General features: G+C 46.3%; 1 protein-coding gene across 11 annotated transcripts in view; it reads left to right on the forward strand.

The window, feature by feature from the left end:
• ATXN7L1 (ataxin 7 like 1) overlaps positions 1-20,413 on the forward strand; it is a 268,063-nt gene that overhangs the window by 169,548 nt on the left and 78,102 nt on the right. The window contains exon 1 of one of the 11 annotated variants that reach the window (XR_004268351.1): positions 11,371-12,207. The exons of the other annotated variants lie outside the window; for them this stretch is intronic. The gene's annotated coding sequence lies outside the window, so the exon portion shown is untranslated. Of the gene's footprint in view, positions 1-11,370; positions 12,208-20,413 lie in introns of those variants that run through there. 11 annotated transcript variants of the gene reach the window in all.

The raw sequence follows: 20,413 nt of genomic DNA on the forward strand, positions 1-20,413 counted from the left end.
GAAAGAAAACAAGGAGTTAACCAAGGTAAAGAACAAACAAGTAGACAAGGATTCCAGAGAAAGAACACTGCACCAAGCCACAGAGGCATGAAACAAAAGGCTCTCAGTTGTCTAGTGTGGCACTTGGCAAAGGTGCATGTGGGGAGGGTGTCATAGTGGTGCCCTGGAGACAGGGAGAGCTACCACAGATTCTTGGGGATGGATCCTTCTCCAGCTCAAAGATATGAGAGGCCATTAGACATCCCTCAAGGCCACATGTTAATCAAAATAATTAAAAGTAAAAGAACCGGAAAGCAGGCTTATATATTCCAACATCCATCTAGTTTTTCCCTAAAAAAAAAGCTTTTGATAAAATAAGATGAAGTGCCAAAAAGATGCATGTGTTCAATAACGCAGCATAAACTGAGTAGAGTGAAAGTAATAGAAAATACTAGGCCAGGTGTGGTGGCTCACACCTGTAATCCTAACACTTTGGGAAGCCGAGGCAGGCAGATCACAAGGTCAGGAGTTCCAGACCAGCCAGACCAACATGGCGAAACCCCATCACTACTAAAAATACAAAAATTAGCTGGACATGGTGCTACACGCCTGTTATCCCAGCTATTCTGGAGGCTGATGCAGGAGAATTATTTGAACCTGGGAGGCAGAGGTTGTAGTGAGCCAAGAGCACACCATTACACTCCAGCCTGGGAGACAGGGTGAGACTCCAGCCTGGGAGACAGGATGAGACTTCATCTCAAAAAATTAATTAATTAAAATACAATTTAAAATACTCAATTTCTACAAAACTGAGTTATTGCTAATTAAGGATAGCACAGCACCGGAGAGCATGCCTGGGTGTGGGTCTGACAGAGCTGAGTTCAAGTCTTGGCTTTACTAATTTGGCTCATGCCACTGTGCCAGCACTTTGGGAGGCCGAGGTGAGTGGATCACCTAAGGTTAGGGTTTGAGGCCAGCCTGGCCAACATGGTGAAAACCTGTCTCTGCTAAAAATATAAAAATTAGCTATTTGTGATGGCACATGCCTGTAGTCCCAGCTACTTGGGAAGCTGAGATGCAAGAATCCCTCGAACCCAGGACCACCGAAAGGAGGACGTGGTGAGCTGAGATCACACCACTGCACTCTAGCCTGGGCAACAGAGCAAGGCTCTGTCTTAAAAAAAAAAAAAAAAATTATATATATATATATATATAATCTCTCTGAACATCGGTTTTCATATCCCAAGATGGGGGCGATGATACCAATCTCATTGCATTACTGTGTGGATTGAACAATATCCCAGCGGTTTTTATTGTTTGCCTGTTATTTGTTGCTTTTTGAAAGACTAACTTAATCAGGGCGAACAATAGGTTGTGGTCTGTGCAGATCAGTTCTCATGAGTAGAATAAAGAACAATCACAGATTACAGTTAATAAACTAGATCTAGAAATGTCAAAATTCTTTCTTATTTTATTCATTTGACAAATGTAAATTACACATTTCCCTTGGGCTGGCACTTCATGAGGCTTAGAGTAGTGAACCAGACAGACCCCGTCTCTGCCTTCCTGAGGCTCATAATCTGGTGATGAGGAAAATGTATTAAGGGATCCCTTCCTGAAGTCTACGCATTCAGATTCACCGAATGCCATGTTTGTTGGGGACCAACCTCAAGTGGTTTGCACATAGGCCTCTTGGGGAGAACACAGTTGCCAGCGTGAAAGCTTGTGAAAGATGGACCTGGTGAGTGAGGGTCAGCTGCTCCCCCACAGCCTTGCTACCTTGTGAATGAATGTGGGTGTGAGACTGAATTCTACCACAGTTGCAGGCATTTATCAAACAAATGTTTATGGACAAGTAGAAACAAAACAGCTGATTCAGGCTGTTTGGGAGGCTTGACAAAGGCCCAGCCCTCACTCCTTTGAGGTTTTCCAACCACACCTGGCACGAAAGTTTCTTTCACTACAGGCAACTAGAAGAATCCTTTAGAGGGAGGACACTGTTTTCCCAAATCAGCAGCATTCCCTTAAAAACCGTCCAGATTCGATGGCTGGACACAGGACAGCCTGGAGCACTGTCCCTGGGGAGGGATGCGACAGGCCTGGCTGGATTCTAATACCTGTTTATACAAGGGTGGGGAGTGTCTCTCAAGGTTTTGGCCAGGCCCCATACCTTGAATACCGTTAATTTCACCAGTGAAAAGCCTGTTTCTGACAGTGATTATACTAAGTCACAAGTTTTAACGATAAAACCCATTTTTTGTGTTCAGAATGTTGGACCAAATATGGATAACAGAAAAACTTAAACTGGCCACACTTGGAATGTGGCCCACTTTGATTAATACCAGTTGCCCAATCTAGACTTTGTATTCTTGTTACCTGGGAGCTGATGACCTGAAAAGGTAAAGCCTAGGCTCACTTCCACAAATAATAAAATACAAATTATACTCAAGTACTTTTTATTTATTTATTTATCTATTTTTATTTTTTAATACTCTAGCATTTTATAGGCATTATTACCCTGTTGCATTTCTCTTTCCTATTTAAAAGATATGATTATGATTCACTGTGTGTGTGTGTGTGTGTGTGTGTGTGTGTGTGTGTGTCTGTGTGTGTGTCTGTGTGTATGTAAGGGGCTGGCTTATATCTAAAGTGATCAGAAGTCCTGATTTGCCTGAAAGAGTCACAATTTATATCTCTTGCCCTGGGGCCCATCCACTTAGCACCCCCTTTTACTTTCAAAGGTGTCTAGTTGGGATGATAAATTATGTGATTTCTCTTTTTCTAGAAAGAATGCAGTGGCACAAAATAAAGAGAACAAACCCAGGAAAGCTAGGTTCAGCTCCTGTCTTACCAGTCCCCATAGGGTGGCCTTGGCCAAGTTGCCCAATGTTAGTTTCCTTCTCTGTGAGCTGAGAATGATGCTTCTACCCACTCTCCCTCCCTAGTCAGTTTTCTCTGAGATACCAGTTATGCCATAGATGCAAATGAACTTTGTAAAGAGAAAAGCCTAGCAAGAGTTAGGGATCATTCCCATCTTCAAACTAACATTGTTTTACACTTGAATTGACTCTGGCTTGGGAAAACTAGCATGAGAATATAAGTCATGTGAGCTTTTCAGCTTGTCTTCTCTAAGGCTGGAGACATCCATAGCCTGCTTCTGCCAAGGAAGTAACTAGCAAAGAGGTCTGCTTGAGTTTCCACCTCCAGAATTCCATCAGGGAAGAGAACATGGCTATTAAAAGTAAAACCATAATCCAATGGTTTTCTTTAAAATGAATCAATGAGTTGGGCACTGTGGCTCATGCTTGTAGTCCCAGCTGTTAAAGAGGCTGAGGCAGGTGGATCACTCGAGCCCAGGAGTTTGAGGCTACAGTGAGCTGTGATCACACCACTGCACTCCGGCCTGGGTGACAGAGCAAGACCCTTTCTCTAAAAAAATAAAGTACACCAATGTAAGAATTATCCAATAAAGATTTAACTTAGCACTTTTTTTGTATGAGTAGAACTCTTCTGAAAGTTTGACATGAGGATGGGATGGGGTGAAAATAGGAGTGGTACCCCAGACAGAGGTGCTGTTTTGCCTATGATACAGTTTTGTTTTTTCAAAGTTAAAACTGCCTTTGTTCTTACTATAAAGGAATGCACTGCAAAAACTGCCAATATTTCAGAAAATCTAAAAAAGTAAAATACGAAAATAAACATTTCCATGTAAAACTTTCCAATCTTTTTTGTATGTGTATGTGTTTGTCTGTGTGTTGTACATATGTATCTACATGCATATATTTTATATTTTCGAAATAAAAGTGGAATCTTATTATAGACATTGCTTTGCAACCTGCTTTTTTTTCATCTAAAATTATCGTGGACACATTTTAGTAAATATAGATCTGCATCATCATTTTTATGCATCTCCAGCATTCCATTGCGTGGATGTGCCAATAATTTACTTAACCAGTGCCTGATTGCTTGTAATTGAAGTTGTTTAGGGGCACAGCATCTACCCCTTTTGCTGTAATTTTTAGAAATCAATATAAGTTATCTACACACATACACACAAATTTGACACACTTTTTGAAATGCTACCACAAGTTTCATGTATTAATGTTTGTCTTTTTTTGCATTTAAGTGGAAACACCTATGGCAGTTAAAATATTCACTAGGAGAAGCTATAAATAATAGGGCAAAGGGGCCGGGCACAGTGGCTCACACCTATAATCCCAGCACTTTGGGAGGTGAAGGCAGGCAGATCACTTGTGCTCAGGAGTTCAAGAGCAGCCTGCGAAACATGGTGAAACCCCATCTCTACAAAAAATGCAGAAATTAGGCAGGTGAGGTAGTGTGCGCCTGTAGTCCCAGCTACTGGGGAGGCTGGGGTGGGAGGATCACTTGAGCCCAGGAGGTGGAAGTTGCAGTGAGGCAAGATGCACCACTGCACTCCAGCCTGGGTGATAGAGCCAGAGCCTGTCTCAAAAATAATAATAATAGAGCAAAAGGGCAGCTCAGGGTGGAAAGCCAAGGTATCACATCATTGCAAACTGCCTGAGGCAGTAAATTACTTTCGGAATAACCTCCTTATACACAGGAGCTCCAGTATGGTCATTCCTGAAGCAACGTTGCTGCCAGGGGCCCTTGTCATTTTCTGTCTTTTTTTTTTTTTTGAGACGAAGTCTCGGTTTGTCGCCCAGGCTGGAGTGCAGCGGCATGATCTCAGCTCACCGCAACCTCCGCCTCCCAGGTTCAAGCGATTCTCCTGCCTCAGCCTCCCAAGTACCTGGGATTACAGGCGCACACCACCATGGCCGGCTAATTTTTTTGTATTTTTAGTAGAGGTGGGGTTTCACCATGTTAGCCAGGATGGTCTTGATCTCCTGACCTCATGATGCGCCCTCCTCGGCCTCCCAAAGTACTGGGATTACAGGCGTGAGCCACCACACCCAGCCGTCTTATTTATTTATTTATTTTTAAGACGGAATCTCACTCTGTCGCCCAGGTTGGAGTGCAATGGCGCAATCTTGGCTCACTGCAACCTCCACCTCCCAGGTTCAAGGGATGCTCCTCCCTCAGCCTCCTGAGTAGCTGGAACAACAGGCACGTGCCACCACACCTGGCTGGTTTTTATATTTTTAGAAGAGATGAAGTTTCACCCTGTTGGCCAGGCTGGTCTCGAACTCCTGGCCTCAGGTGATCCATCGGCCTCGGCCTCCCAAAGTGCTAGGATTACAGGTGTGAGCCACCACACCCAGCCCTATAAAATTTATTTCTTAAGGTAAATCGGGGTCAGAAAGTTTGACAGCTACAGTCGTAGCCTCTAAAATCATCATAGTTTTATAGCAGTTAATGCTTGTAACATTGACTTTTGAGTTATCAAAAAAGGATCAAATAATATTCAAAGTGTACCGCTTAAGGAATCAAAAGCAGGCACTGTGGCTCACGCTTGTAATCCCAGCACTTTTGCAGGCTGAGGCGAATGGGTCACGAGGTCAGGAGATCGAGACCATCCTGGCTAATATGGTGAAACCCCATCTCTCCTAAAAATACAAAAAATTAGCCAGGTGTGGTGGCACATGCCTGTAATCCCAGCTACTTGGGAGGCTGAGGCAGGAGAATCGCTTGAATCCAGGTGGCAGAGGTTGCAGTGAGCCGAGATGGCACCACTGCACTCCAGCCTGGGCAACAGAGCGAGACTCCATCTAAAAAAAAAAAAAGAAAGAAATCAAAATATAGTCAAAATATAGTGGGATGGCCGGGCATGGTAGCTCATGCCTATAATCCCAGCATTTTGGGAGGTTGAAGCAGCCAGATCACCTGAGGTCAGAAGTTTGAGACCAGCCTGGCCAACATGGCAAAATCCCTTCTCTATTAAACATACAAAATTAGCTGGGCTTGGTGGCACACACCTATAATCCTAGCTACTTGGGAGGCTGGGGAAGGAGAATCAATTGAACCTGGGAGGCAGAGATTGCAGTGAGCTGAGATCACACCATTGCACTCCAGCATGGGCAACAGAGCGAGGCTCCGCCTCAAAAAGGAAAAAAACAAAAACAAAGAACAAAGTGCAGTGGAATGAGGATCTTTTGGAAAGAGTCCTGTTCCACTGTGGCTACAATCTTTGTAAAGATTTGGCATTATACATTTTGAATGGAAAACCTTTCTACTTTCTCCCTAACTTGAACCACAAACAACTTTTTAGAAACACCAAATTTGATTCATATTTAATATAAAGATATTCACTTTCCAGGTATGCCTAGTAAGGTATACATATATCTTTACCATTCAGATTAAGAGAGACTTCATTTGTTCATGCAAAACACGTATTTAAAACACACAGCAAAGTTTCTATGCTCTGGCTGGGCATTGGCCTGCAAAGATAGATGAGACTCAGAACCTGCCCTCAGGGAACGTCAGTCCGGGGGTCTGGATTCCAGTCAACCCACATTTGAGACCTTTATCATAAAGTCATCTTTCAGACTGTAGTGCAGTAGTGGCTAAGGCTGGCTCACATTGATACTCATTCTCCGCAAAAATCTGGTGTATGGCCAGGCGCAGTGGCTCACGCTTGTAATCTCAGCACTTTGGGAGGCCGAGGCAGGCAGATGACTTGACCCCAGGAGACCAGCCTGAGTGGCATGGCAAAACCTTGTCTCTACAAAAAATAAAAAAAAATTAGCCAGGCATGGTGGGGTCCCAACTACTCAGGAGGCAGAAGTAGGAGGATCACTTGAGCCCAGGAGTTTGAGGCTACTGTGAGCAATGGTCACACCACTGCATTCTAGCCTGGGTGACACAGTGAGACCCTGTCTCAGAAAAATTTAATTTTTAAAAAGAAAAGTCGGCCGGGCGCGGTAGCTCAAGCCTGTAATCCCAGCACTGTGGGAGGCCGAGGCGGGTGGATCACGAGGTCAAGAGATCGAGACCATCCCGGTCAACATGGTGAAACCCCGTCTCTACTAAAAAAAAAATACAAAAAAAATTAGCTGGGCATGGTGGCGCGTGCCTGTAATCCCAGCTACTCAGGAGGCTGAGGCAGGAGAATTGCCTGAACCCGGGAGGCGGAGGTTGCGGTGAGCCGAGATCGCGCCATTGCACTCCAGCCTGGGTAACAAGAGCGAAACTCCGTCTCAAAAAAAAAAAAAAAAGAAAAGAAAAGTCTAGTATATGTGGCCTCATAGATGCAAAACTGATATTGTGACGTCAGTTACAATGTCTTGGTTTGTGGGTCCACATCACAAAGGATTAAGCCAAAATCTAGTTGCAGGTTTGGTCAGGCAAGACTGGCTTAGTTGCTGTGAATCCAGGTAACAGGGCACAAGCGAGGCATGTTGAGCTGAGTGCGGGCACCACTGGGAAGTCCGAATGGCAGTGTCAGGCTCTAGAACCCAAGCACTGAAGCCAAGCCTGCAGCCAGTAGCAGCCACAGCTACCAACATGTTTTCCTTGCCTTTCTATCTCCCAGAAGCTCAGGCTCCATCCTGTGTTGGCTCCATTCTCTTTTTGGCCAGCTTTCCACATGTCCAGACCATGTGTGAAGACTGTGCTGGTCCCCGCCCATCTTCCTCCTCCACATATGGAGTCTGATGCGGCTTGCTTCGTTCAGAGGAGTATAGACATCCAGGGCATGGGCACAGGGCCCCAGCTTCAGCCTCTGTGGGCTGGATGTACTGAGCTCACCAGCATTTCCCAAGCCGCCTTCTCTGTCTGCATCAGCAAAACAGCATTTGTCGGAACTGTGGTGGAACTGCTTTGTTAAGCATGGTACTAACTACAACAGATTTTTGCTAATATTCCATATGTCTCCATTAGTGCACTTTAATTTGATATTACAAGTTCAGTGGGTAGGCCTCATGGACTTGTAGAAGTTATTTTAAATAGCCTACCCTGTCTTCCCTTTATATGCCGGTGCTTGCCAAATCATGTATCCTTCTTTTTAGCTTAAAAAAAGTGGGGTGGGGGGTGCTCTGTGATCAGAGGAGTCACTCACATGTTATATGGAAATATTCTCCTCACTTTGTATCTTGTAAGCAAATGAGTTTCCCTGCCGAGACTGTTCTCATTCACCTAGCACCCATATTCTTTCAGGCAGCATTGATGCAAATGTCCTGTGATTGCCAAAACCACCTAAAGAACACTTCAGAGTGAGCGTTCCCTGGCAGTGGGAAGCACTGCATACACCTCCCACGGAGCTGCAGAGCATTTCCAGTCAACGGGAGCGTGTAGATTCATTAGTCTTCATGACCTTCATGACAGTCAATGTGAAGTCCACCTTGACCCCCAACTTCCCTGGCCTTTGGGTGCATGTTTTCTTGTGTTATACTTTCAGGGAGAAAGAAGTGTGAGAGGCAGATTCATAAGGGGGTGGCAGAATGTTCTGTAACTTCCTAACCATCACCTCCTGACAGGCTCCTCTGCATTATACATTCAACATCTCTGATCCTGGCCCTGAGCATTCACTTCCTGACAGACACCTTGATTCATCCCTACTTGCAAACCTCCTGGCCATCTGCAGTAACCTGTCACCGTGTCCCCTCAGAGCAGATGCCCAACACCTGCAGTGAGCCTGCTCAGCCTGTATCACATATTACTATTATGTGTCCAGTTGGCATGAGCAAGGGAACATGTCAGTGGGAATCTACATTTGGTTCAATATTTTCAGTGACCTCTGTTGCAAAGAACTCAGCAAGGCCTGTCTTTGAAACACCTGTTAGAGAATTGATCCACCAAACCACGTGCTAAGCTAGATCCCTTCTACACGTGCAGGGGCTCACCGTGGACATAACATACAGCTGTCAGGCCTGCTGGGACATTCCACTTCGTTGCTCCTTAGACTAGGAGTCAGTAAGAAACCAGGGGTTGGCGTTTAGGTGAACTGATCAAATCAAAGGACAGGATGCAAACTGGATCAAGACAGTTGTTTTCCATTGAAATAGTAGCTCTGGAGTGCAGATGTCTGAAGCTCCCCCCACACTGTAGAAAGGAACCCTTCTGTGTTAGGCACTTGCACTGTCAAACACTGGAAAAGCCATGAAGACAGGTAGTGTTGAGAAAATTAAGGAGGATGTTGTGCTTTTATTTTATTTTATGTTTAATATATTTGAGACAGTGTCTCACACTATCACCCAGGCTGGAGGGCAGTGGCGTGATTGCAGCTTACTGCAGCCTCCGCCTCTGCGTTCAAGCAATTCTCCTGCCTCAGCCTCCCCAGTAGCTGAAAATACAGGCACCTGCCACCACGCCTAGCTAATTTTTTTTATTTTTAGTAGAGACGGGGTTTTACCATGTTGGCCAGGCTGGCCTCGAACTCCTAACCTCAGGCAGTCCTCCTGCCTCAGCCTCCCAAAGTGCTGGGATTACAGGCATGAGCTACTGCTTCCGGCCGATGTTGTGCTTTTAAAGTCAAACAACTCTAATGGCCTTTTCAATTTTATCATTCTTTTCTCTGGGGGCACCATGGAGTGAAGCAAGGAGGGCCAGGCCCGGAGATCAAGACCTGGTACTGTTTGTGGTTTGCAGTGTGGCCCTGGCCAAATCACGTGGCCTCTCTAAATCTAAGTTTACTTGTCTGTGGAAATGGGAATAATAAAGTCTGCCCCTTTTAAGCTGCTTTGTGAACAATGAAGCTCTACACCAGCATATGTCATCGGCCATGAGGCTGAGACCCAAGATTGGACATCAGAAAGCTTTCCTGGGTGTGTAACCTTGGGAAAGTCACAGGTTTTTCTAAGCCCCAGTATTCCTCCTTTGTAATAGGGGTAATAATAGCTGCTCTTCCCACCTCACAGGATCAAATAGCGTAAGGTGTGTGAAAGAGACATAAACTGGGATTTCAACCCACAGAAATCCTGGGGCTGCTTTAAAGGTTGCTGGCCCCAAGGACAGGGCTGATTGAAGACTCACTTCTTGGCCAGGTACAGTGGCTCACGGCTATACTCCCAGTATTTTGGGAGGCCGAGGTGGGCAGATCACCTGAGGTCCAGAGTTCAAGACCAGCCTGGCCAACGTGGTGAAACCATCTCTACTAAAAATAGAAAAATTAGCCAGGCGCAATGGCAGGCACCCGTGCTCAGCTACTGGGGAGGCTGAGGCAGGAGAATCGCTTGAACCCGGGAGGTGGAGATTGCAGTGAGCCAAGATGGCACCACTGCATTCCAACATGGGCAACAGAGCGAGACTCTGCCTTAAAAAAAAAAAGACTCACTTCTCCCTCAGGACCTGAAACTTCTCTCTTGCTGTATCCCTTCCACCGTCCTCCCTTCTCCACCCCAGACTTCTTCCTTCCCTGCTCCTTCCTTGGTCTTGGATGCACTAGTTGCCTTTGTTCTCCTGTGATGTGTCAGGCAACTGCTGCGTTTCACTCCGGGGTGGCTCCATTTCAGATCCCACTGAAACAATTTCTATATATAGCTGGTAATAAAATGTGGGTTACTTTGAGAGGAAAGCGAAAGCCACTGTGTGGGTTCCTGTTCACCACCATGGCGCTGGTGACCCCAAAACCAGAAGAGCAACTTTTGCTCTTCAGAATGAATGTGAAGCTGGCCCACAGTCACAGTGGCTTTTCCAAACAGGCTTTTTCTACTTATTCATTACTTTCCCCAAAACCTGTGGAGTGGAAAGGGAGTGACATTTTATTCTTTAAATTAGATGGATGGGTGGGTGGGTGGCTGAGGCATTAGGTTTAAGACCACCCAGCAATTTAAAATTTCTTACTTGGACAGCCATGGTGGCTGAAGCCTGTAACCCCAGGACTTTGGAGGCCCAGGCAGGAGGATTGCTTGAGGCCAGGAGTTCAGGACTAGACTGGGCAACATAGTGAGACTCTGTCTCTACAAAAACTTTAAAAATTAGCCAGGCATGGTGGCAGACACCTGTAGTCCCAGCTATTTGGGAGGCTGAGGCAAAAGGATTCCTTGAGCCCAGGAGTTCAAGGCTGCAGTGAGCTATGATGGCACCACTGCACTCCAGCCTGGGCGACAGAGCAAAACCTTGTCTCTAATTAAAACAGCAAAAACGTTTCTCACTCTTACCTCCACACCCAGGTTCTCTTGGAATTGTTTTCTAAACTCCTCAGGTAACTAAAATTGTATCTGTTTAATTCTCTTGGTTCTACGATGAAATACTGCTTGATGCACTCTGGGGGAAAATGGGAAAGCCTGTTAAATAGGCAATTTAAGAAGTGTTTCTGCTGGGCACAATGGCTCATGCTTGTAATCCCAGTGCTTTGGAAAGCCAAGGCAGGAGGGTTGCTTTAGGCCAGGAGTTTGAGACCAGCCTGGTAGTGAGACTCCGTGTCAACAAAAGATTTAAAAATTAGCCAAGTGCTGTGGTGCGGCTGTTCAGGAGGCTGAATCGAGAGGATTGCTTGAGCCCAGGAATTCAAGGATACAGTGAGCTCTGATGGCACCACTGCACTTCAGCCTGGGTGGCAGAGCAAAAGCTCTCTAAAAAAGAAAGAAAAATTCATCCTGCATGTCCCTTTCTTCTCCTATGGGATTTGCCAACTAAGAAATTCCAGTGCTCCTGCCATCACCCCCAGCTGTGCAGCAAAGCCTCCACATTTGCAAAACTAAGTCAATCTCTAAAAGATGCCTCAAGGAAGCACCCAGTTCCTTCTGCTAATAACCGCAGTGTGTCATGTGACACCTCCCCCTCCCCCCAACCAGTTCTCTCTGAAAACTACCCACCCACCCCACCAGTAAAGTAGCATGACGTCTGTCCTTCAGCTGCCAGTATCTACGTTTCCTTCAAGGTGGTTATCTTTTGCTTTTGTTATTTAAGTTCTTTATTTTTAATTGTTACCCGATTGCTTTGGGGCTTGCATAAACAGTTAACAAAAACACTTGCACGAGGCAGCCGGTTCGCTTTCAGTGCTTGTTGTTCTTGGCACTGGGTCAGTTCTATGAACTTCTGGTGTCCAACTGGTAGGACCTGAAACTCTGTGTTTAACAAGTGCCTGTAGTCAAAACAGTTGGCGTGTGCAAGCACGGATAGCTGGTATTGACTGCAGCTGGTCAGCCGTCGGGCTGTGCACCGTGCAGAATACCGAATCGCGTTGCTCTGTTTTGGGGTTGGGCTCTGTTGTTGTTTAGTTGTTGCAGTTTTTTTTCCTCCTTTTTCTTTCTTTTTTTTTTTTTTTTTAATGACATCCGTGCTAATGTGGATCGCTTCAGGTTCCAAAAGTACAACATGTTTACAGTCGCCGTAGCATCAGATTAAGTTGGCAGCCTGAGTCTCTCTGTAAGTGGTTTTAGTTTACATTTCTTCTTCTAGCAGGATGTTTTGCATAATTTTGCTGATCCTGGGTTATTTATAGACTTTTTTTGAAGAAACGGGGATGCATGAGAGTTTCTGTTCCAACTGTGGAAAGTGAAATTTGTTTCTTCACTGAGAGAAACGGTGGTGACTGTGCAGCAGAGGGTTATTTTAGTTCTTGGTGATTAATTTCTTAGGGGTCACTTGATAACGTTCTGGAGCGTCCTAGGACGTGTTGTTTTCCTTTAGTCGTTCACAAACGGAGTAAAATGAAAGTCATGATGCCATTTCCTCTGGGGCGCTCCTCGAGGGTGGATGCAGTGATTGGGTATTGTTTCAAACATCTGAAATGAGTTTACACTGGTTGTTTTGTCAAACTAACGGGAGCAGTGGCAGCTGGTGACCCAAAACCTGCCCAAGGGCTGGTCTGAAGGACTCGGAGACATGGAGGAGGGAGACGGAGGAAGGACAGACACGGGGAAGTTCCTGGATCTTAGTTTGCCCCCACCTAAATGACAGCGATATGCAGACATTTATAACCTTTTTAAAAGCATGATTGACTGCAAGATGGCATGCCGGCTCATGCTTTATTACTGTGATTTTCTGGCCTGGTGGTAGCATCTTTGGGGGCCCGTGTGCATGTTTGAATAAGAACTAAAGCTTAGCAAAAACACTAAGCCAGAATTAGCACTCTATAAAAGGGTTTCCTGTAATATTTACTAGAACAGTTGGCTAAAAATTGCCGTGCTTGGCCCACTGAATGGCTGTGTAATTAAATCAGCCCTTGATATTGTACCTTGAGCACCTCCCATCTCCGAGGCTGCCTCTCCTGGAATTTGCATGGATAAGTAGCGCGTTCATCAGCATAATGAGTGTGGAGTCCCAGTGTAATGGTCGGGGAGAACCTTGTAAATCAGACACTTCATTGTGCCTCCGGTTAAATATTTTAAACTAAACAAGTCGAAAAAGAAGCAGAAGACAACAAACATCATTTAGGCCTGAGGAGTGGGTCTGCTTAGATCCAGGACTTGGAGTCCCACACAGATGAGCCCAACCCCCACCCCCAGCATCACTGACTCACACGTGAATGAGAACGGACAGTGAAAACGGAAATTTCCAAGGTGGTAAATGTGACCGTTAGGCTGAGGCTTGACATAGTTCTTACTGCTGAGTGCTGTCAAGAGTGGATTTCTTTTCTCCTCCATGTTTCTCTCATTCATATAAAAGTGCTTTTTTTTCTTTTGTCTCTAACCTTGCAGAGAATAATGATGAGGCTGCCTTGCTTTCGGTCTTTGATGTTTAAGAGTGTGTCCCTTGCTCTCTCATGCTGGCCCCTCCACCAAGCTGGCGGGGTCCAAGTCCAGCCCTTTGGCCCTAGTAGGAAAAGCCTGGCTTTGGGGCCTGGCTCACACAGGGGAGCTGAAAGGCTAGAACTCAGGCTCAGACATGATCTTTCAGACCTTCGCCTCCTCATGCCCCATCTGCTCTGGGCTAACTGGCTACAACCTGACGTTAAGAGAGTCTTTGTTCTAATTTGATTCAAATCTGCCCTGGTGGATGAGGCCTCTGTCCACTTCCCTGCGCCTCCTCCGTTCATCAGGTTGGGACAAGGAGGACTTTAGGCCCATCTTTGGGAGGCCACAGGCTTGAGGTGTGTGTGTTGGTTTGTATGCGTCTCAGCTAGGAATGATTATGGGGGCTCCCACCCCGCTGTGTCAATAACCCCCACGGCCAAAGTGAATGGAAAGATGTGAAGAGAACTTACAGGCCTTTATGTTGGCGCTGGGAAGAGTGGCAGTGAATACCGAAAGACTTTTGCATTTGAATGGGCCAAACCCGCCCACCCTGCCATCCTGGGGAAAGTAAAGGCCCCTCAGCTCTGTCTCCTAGAGCACATCGCCCCTCCCAGCCCCTGCAGACATTGGCCTGCTAATACCTTAGAAACACCCTCCTTCCTCACTCTGATTCCTCCCTCCAGCCTAGCCCCGATGACCTAGCTGCTGTTTAAATGTAATTGATCCAGAGCATCTGGGCCGCTTAGCAGCAGTGAGCATTCATGAGCCCACCTCCTCTCTCTTGGCCCCGGGGAAGTGGTTCTGTCCACTCTACACTCAGGGAAGACCCAAGCCTCCAGGCAGAACCTAGAGACCAGTGAATTCCCAGCCAAAGGCAGCACTGGGCCAAATGGTCCGTATAATTCCGTCAAACCTGTGAGAGTCTGCTAGCAGCTACCTCACTTTGCCATTAGTCCATTCACCCCTGCGAGGACTTGTCTTTTCTGGAAAAACAGCCATGACATGTAGATGAATCAGGACCCGGAATCAGATTATTTTTTGGGTAAAAGGTGAAACAAGAAAGTAAGCTGATAAAAGGAGTTGGTCACTGCCAGTCTATAACCTGGAGTCACACCTTTTCAGACCAGCTACTCACACCTGCTCCGTGTACTTGTAGACTACCTCAGCTTCAGGGCTCCAGGACAGGCAGGCTTTGCCACGTGTCAGGGATTGGGAGATTTGTGCCACCATGATCTTGCTGTTACTGACCATGGGTCCTTGGGCCCTCTGTGCAGTAGAAATTGACATGAGGCCAAAAGTGTCTTCCCAGACAAGTCTTCACTGGACCTTATGCCCAGGCATAAGGGAAAGAGAGAATTCCCCGAATGACTCCAAAAAGAGCCGATTGGGAATTTATTTTTTTGACACAGGGTCTTGCTCTGTTGCCTGGGCAAGAGTACAGTGGCATGATTTGGCTCACTGCAACCTCTACCTCCTGGGCCCACGTGATCTTCACACCTCACCTTCCCAAGTAGCTGGGGCTACAGGCACGTGCTATTATACCCAGTTAATTTATGTATTTTTAGTAGATATGAGGTTTTCCCATGTTGCCCAGGCTGGTCTCAAATTCCTGAGCTCAAATCATCACCCACCTTAGCCTCCCAAAGTGCTGGGATTACAGGCATGAGCTACCACACCCAGCCCCAGTTGGGATTTTTTATTAGGCAAAGTACAGGAATTGATATCAGGGTCGATTATGCAGGCTGGGCTGGGCAAAACATGTGAGGGGTGGGGTATGCAAGTCAACATACCTGGTTGTGTTGATTACTCATGGGCCACCTGGTGGACTGACCATTGTCTACAAGGCTGTAAATCAGTTGTTCAGCATTCCTTCCTGAGGTGGGACACTCCACAACCTTGGTTCCGTATTTTGGATCTTTTAAGTCCAGTTCCTGGAATTCTTTAAGTAAAAGGCATGGTTAAACATTATGAGGGCACCAAAGAACAATATAGAATGGTTCCTTTCTTTCTATGACTGAAGTGTTGGGGTGAGTGGGCATGGTGTCAGCGAGGTGGTGGTGTGGGTGTCGTGGTCAGTGGGAATGAGTGAAAGAATGCCCTCGTGTGGGTAGCTGAAGCCAGGCTGCATTCCTGCTCTGTCACACTGCTCAGTCACGCAGCCCAAGGAGGAAGATGCTTCCGAGCTGCACCTGGGCCTCTACCTCCATCCCATGTTTTTTCTCCCTGATCTGGCGAACATGCATGTTTTTTAGGTGAACCGATTGCCCTGGTATGATAGGGCTGTCAAAACAAAATGTGACAGCCTGGGTGGCTTCAACAACCACAGTTTATTCTCTCACAGTTCTGAAAGCTGCAGATCCAAGATTCAGGTGCTGGCAGGTTTCTTTTCTCCTGAGGCCCCTTCCTGGCTTGCAGATGGCCGCCCTCTTGCCGCCTCTTCATGTGGTCTTCCCTCTGGACCTGTGCCATTGGCATCCCTTCCTTTCCTTAAGGACACCAGTCCTACCAGATTAGGGCCCCATCCTAGTGGCCTCATTTTAACTTAGTCACCTCTTCAAAGACTTTCCCTCCAAATGTGCTTGCATTCTCGGGTACTAGGGATTAAGACTCCAACATATGAAGTCTGAAGTAGGCAAATTTAACCCATAATCAACCAAGCCTGGTCTTGTCTCAGTATCAGAACATTGTAGGAACCTCCATGCTGTGCAGATTCATCTGTGAGTTTATTTCCCTCAAGCATGAGTTTATAGAACCAGGCGCCATCTCTATGTGGGTGCATAGTCAAAGGAAATGTGATGAGCAAAAGACAGGAATATGTTTGAAAGTCATCAGTGGCTATGAAAGACTAAGTTAGCTTCCATGTGGCTGATGATGATTCTTAGGTGATGTGGCAGCCCACCTGTCTCCAGAGAGACTCTTGTTAGGGCTAGGTTGAATAAGGGTAGCTTGTGGACCTGTAGGCTCCAGAAACTATGTCAGGAATTGTTACTCTGGGCCCCTTCCCTCCCACCTCCTTTCTGGGCCAACTCCCTGATCTGTTAATAGATTCATTGGCATAAACCTCTCAGTGTCTTGCCAACAATTACATATAGATACAGACGGTGCTGACTTACAATGGTTTGACTTACGATTTTTTGGTTTCAAGGTGGTACAGAAGTAACATGCCTTCAGTAGAAACTGTACTTTAAGTACCCATTAAGTACCCATGTAACCATTCTGTTTTTCATTTTCAGTACAGTATTCAATACATTACATGAGATATTCAACACTTTATTATAAAATAGGTTTTGTGTTAGGGAATTCTGCCCAACTGTAGGTTATGTTTTGAGCACATTTAAGATAGAGTAGGCTAAGGCTGTGATGTTCAGTAGGTTATTGCATTAAATGCTTTTTTTTTTTTTTTTTTTTTGCAACGGAGTTTTGCCATTGTCACCGAGGCTGGAGTGCAGTGGCATGATCTCGGCTCACTGCAACCTCCACCACCCAGGTTCAAGCAATTCTCCTGCCTCAGCCTCCCAAGTAGCTGGGATTACAGGCACCTACCACCACGCCCGGCTTATTTTTGTATTTTTAGTAGAGACGGGGTTTCACCATGTTGGTCAGGCTGGTCTCAAACTCCTGACGTCAGGCGATCCAACCACCTGGACCTCCCAAAGTGCTGGGATTACAGGCGTGAGCCACTGTGTTGGCCCTTAAATGTATTTTTGACATATGATATTTTCAATTTATGATGAGTTTTTCCAGATATAACCCCATTGTAAGTCAGAGAACATCTCTGTATATATATTTTTCAATCTGCCCTTAGCATTGATTCCCCCTGGAAGTTGGGAATCTAACCTTAGATAGATGAGGAGAGGGAAATCCATCGATGTCAGCTATTGCCTCCCATCTTAATGCTGCTCTCTTCCCAGGGGCATGTGGTTGGCCATGCCACTTCCTCTCCTTCTTCCCCTGCTGTGGGATATCCTTGACACTGAGAATCTAAGGGCCAACTGGTGGCCTCTGACCATGCTTTGCAAAATGTTTCCAAGATTGCTTTTAGCAAAGACCATTTCCTCCTTGAAGACACCAACATCCTCAGCTGGAGTGAGAACAGGGTTTCTGAGGACCTGCCCTGAGAATGTCAGAGCCTAAAGCCTGGTGGTGTTAGAAACCACCACAGGGTGGACGCTCAGGGATTGGTTGGGGTCAAGCCATAGCGGAGCTAAAAGCAACCCTCACGGCCCTTCATCACCTCCCGGTTCCCTGCTGCTGATACTCAGGTCCTGGTCTCAACGAGGGGACCGTGGAGAGACACCGTGTTCCCACAGGCTGAGGGGCCCCTCTGCAAACATTGTGGGAAGACCCATTACCTTTTCTTTATTAGCCAGCTTTAGCTCTGGTCTGAGATGAAAGAGAGGGTAACTGCTACTGGGAGAGATCAGGAATCTCATTATCGCAGTAATCCAGCTGCTGTGTGCTGAAAGACCTGTTCCTCCTGGCAGCTGAGGACATCTATAGGTTCCTCCCTGGCTTCACAGCCAGGTTTCTGCCAATGGAAATGGTATCTTGACTTATTTATAACAGTAATCATCATACTCTTCTTTTATGTTTGCATAGTCTGAGTCAACTTTGAAACCTCTTTTACGTGCCTGATGTCATTGACTCCTCCCTAGAGCGATGGAGGCGGCAGGTACTGCTAACCTCAGCATGGATGTTCTGGAAGGAGAGCCAAGATTTAGATTCCAGCTCTTAGATGTCAATGCTCCTTCTATTGATTACAGCTTTCTTTTTTTTTTTTTTTTTTTGAGATGGAGTTTTCTCTTGTTGCCCAGGCTGGAATACAATGGCACAATCTCGGCTCACCACAACCTCCGCCTCCTGGATTCAAGTGATGCTCCTGCCTCAACTTCCCAAGTAACTGGGATTATAGGCATGTGCCACCACGCCTGGCTAATTTTGTATTTTTAGTAGAGACAGGGTTTCTCCATGTTGGCCAGGCTGGTCTTGAACTCCCGACTTCAGGTGATCCACCCACCTCAGTCTCCCAAAGTGCTGGGATTACAGGCGTGAGCCACTGTGCCTAGCCTGATTACAGCTTTCTAATGGCCAATAAGGAAAGTAACTTGTCTGGGAATTGCAAAACCATTTATTATTATTATTATTATTATTATTATCTCTTCTCAGTAATAAAGGCAATGTTGGACTGCTCATTGTGTGTAATACCCACTTGAAGAGCTTCGCACTTAACCTTCACAACCAACAGTAAGAGAAGGGCTATCCTTAGTCCCATCCGTCAAAGTCACCCACGAGATCCTACCAGGAAGATGAAGAAATGTGGGCCATATGAGACACCTGCCCTGAATGGCACATGGTTCGGTACAACCACACCTCAAGAGCGCTGTTCACAGGCCACTGTCGCACTGAGGGATGTATCGAGGTGCCCACTTGGGCCTGTCCTCTTTCACGTTGTGTCTGAGCACTTGGAAGGATATTGGCATTGATGGCAGGCCGATCGAGTTTTCAGGTGGTAGATCTGGGAGGGAAAGCGGATTATGTTAATGAATCAGAGCCCAAAAAGATCTCAACAGACTGGAGCAGTAGACTGAATCCAACAAGATGACATTTTTAAAGGATACCTGTGGATATGCAGCTTGGCAGCAAAATGTGTGAAATAAAACTTAGGGATGAGGCAGCTGTCAGAAATTTAAAAATCTAGATTGGATCTCTAGCTACATTAATAGGAGAATAATGTCCAGAACAGACCACGAGGAGCTGGTCAAACCCCCCTGTAATGCTGAGTTCCCAAATCTGAGTTCCATGGTCTGGGAAGAACAACAGGACCCAAGAAAACCGAGACCAGGGAGTAATGAAGATGCTGTTTTGTGAGGAGCAGGTTAAGAAGATGTCTTGGGGTGTTTAGCCTGAGAGAAGGAAGTTTCAAGGAACAAATATTTGGCAAGATGTTCCATGGAAGGGGGATTAGACTGGTTCATAGTGACTCCCACAACACAGGCATGGCGTTCTTGAGTGGCCATTACATAGGAGCTTGACATAAGGGAGAACTCTCCAACAGTTGGGACTGAACTCCAGAAGTGCCACTAAACTGGCACACCACTTACCTGGCGCAACACTTACTTGGCTTGCTGCTTGCCTGATGCACCGCCCTAGATGGAGCCTGCAGTGAAGCTGTGCCTGGCAGCCCCTGGGTAGGAGTGTGGGTCAGCAGGTGCACTCCAGGAGAAGGGGGCCTGCAGAGAATGCTTACCTGTGGGGTTTCTCTTGCCTGTTGAGAGTCTGTTAGTCCCAACTTCAAGGCCTAAGACTTGGGTTCGTGGGAGAGTGATGATCCCTTTATGGAAATGATGGCTGTATCAGGGATGAACCAGCAGGTTGGCAGGAGAAAGAGCTGTGCCTCAGTTTCCCATTTGTAAATAGCTCGTGGATCCTCTGTGTGTGTGTGTGTGTGTGTGTGTGTGTGTGTGGTAGTGGTGGTAGTGGTGGTGCTGGTTGTTTGAATTCAGGGTTTTTGTTTGTTTGTTTTGAGATGGAATGTCACTCTGTCGCCCATGCTGGAGTGCAGTGGCACAATCTCAGTTCACAACCTCCACCTCCCAGGTTCAAGCGATTCTCCTGCCTCAACCTGCTAAGTAGCTGGGATTACAAGCATGCGCCACCACACCCAGCTAATTTTAGTATTTTTAGTAGAGGCAAGGTTTCACCATATTGGCCAGATGGCTCTAGAACTGCTGACCTCAAGGGATCTGCCCACCTTGACCTCCCAGAGTTCTGGGATTGCAGGCGTGAGCCACCCTGCCTGGCCCTGAATTCAGGTTTTATTTTACGAAGTAAGGGCACCAAAACAGAAACACCCTCCAGTAGAGAGTAACAAAGCTGTCACAACCAATCTATCTTCA

Source organism: Sapajus apella, unplaced genomic scaffold, assembly GCF_009761245.1.
Source record: "Sapajus apella isolate SASKATOON/1434 unplaced genomic scaffold, GSC_monkey_1.0 scaffold7, whole genome shotgun sequence".
NCBI lineage: Eukaryota > Metazoa > Chordata > Mammalia > Primates > Cebidae > Sapajus > Sapajus apella.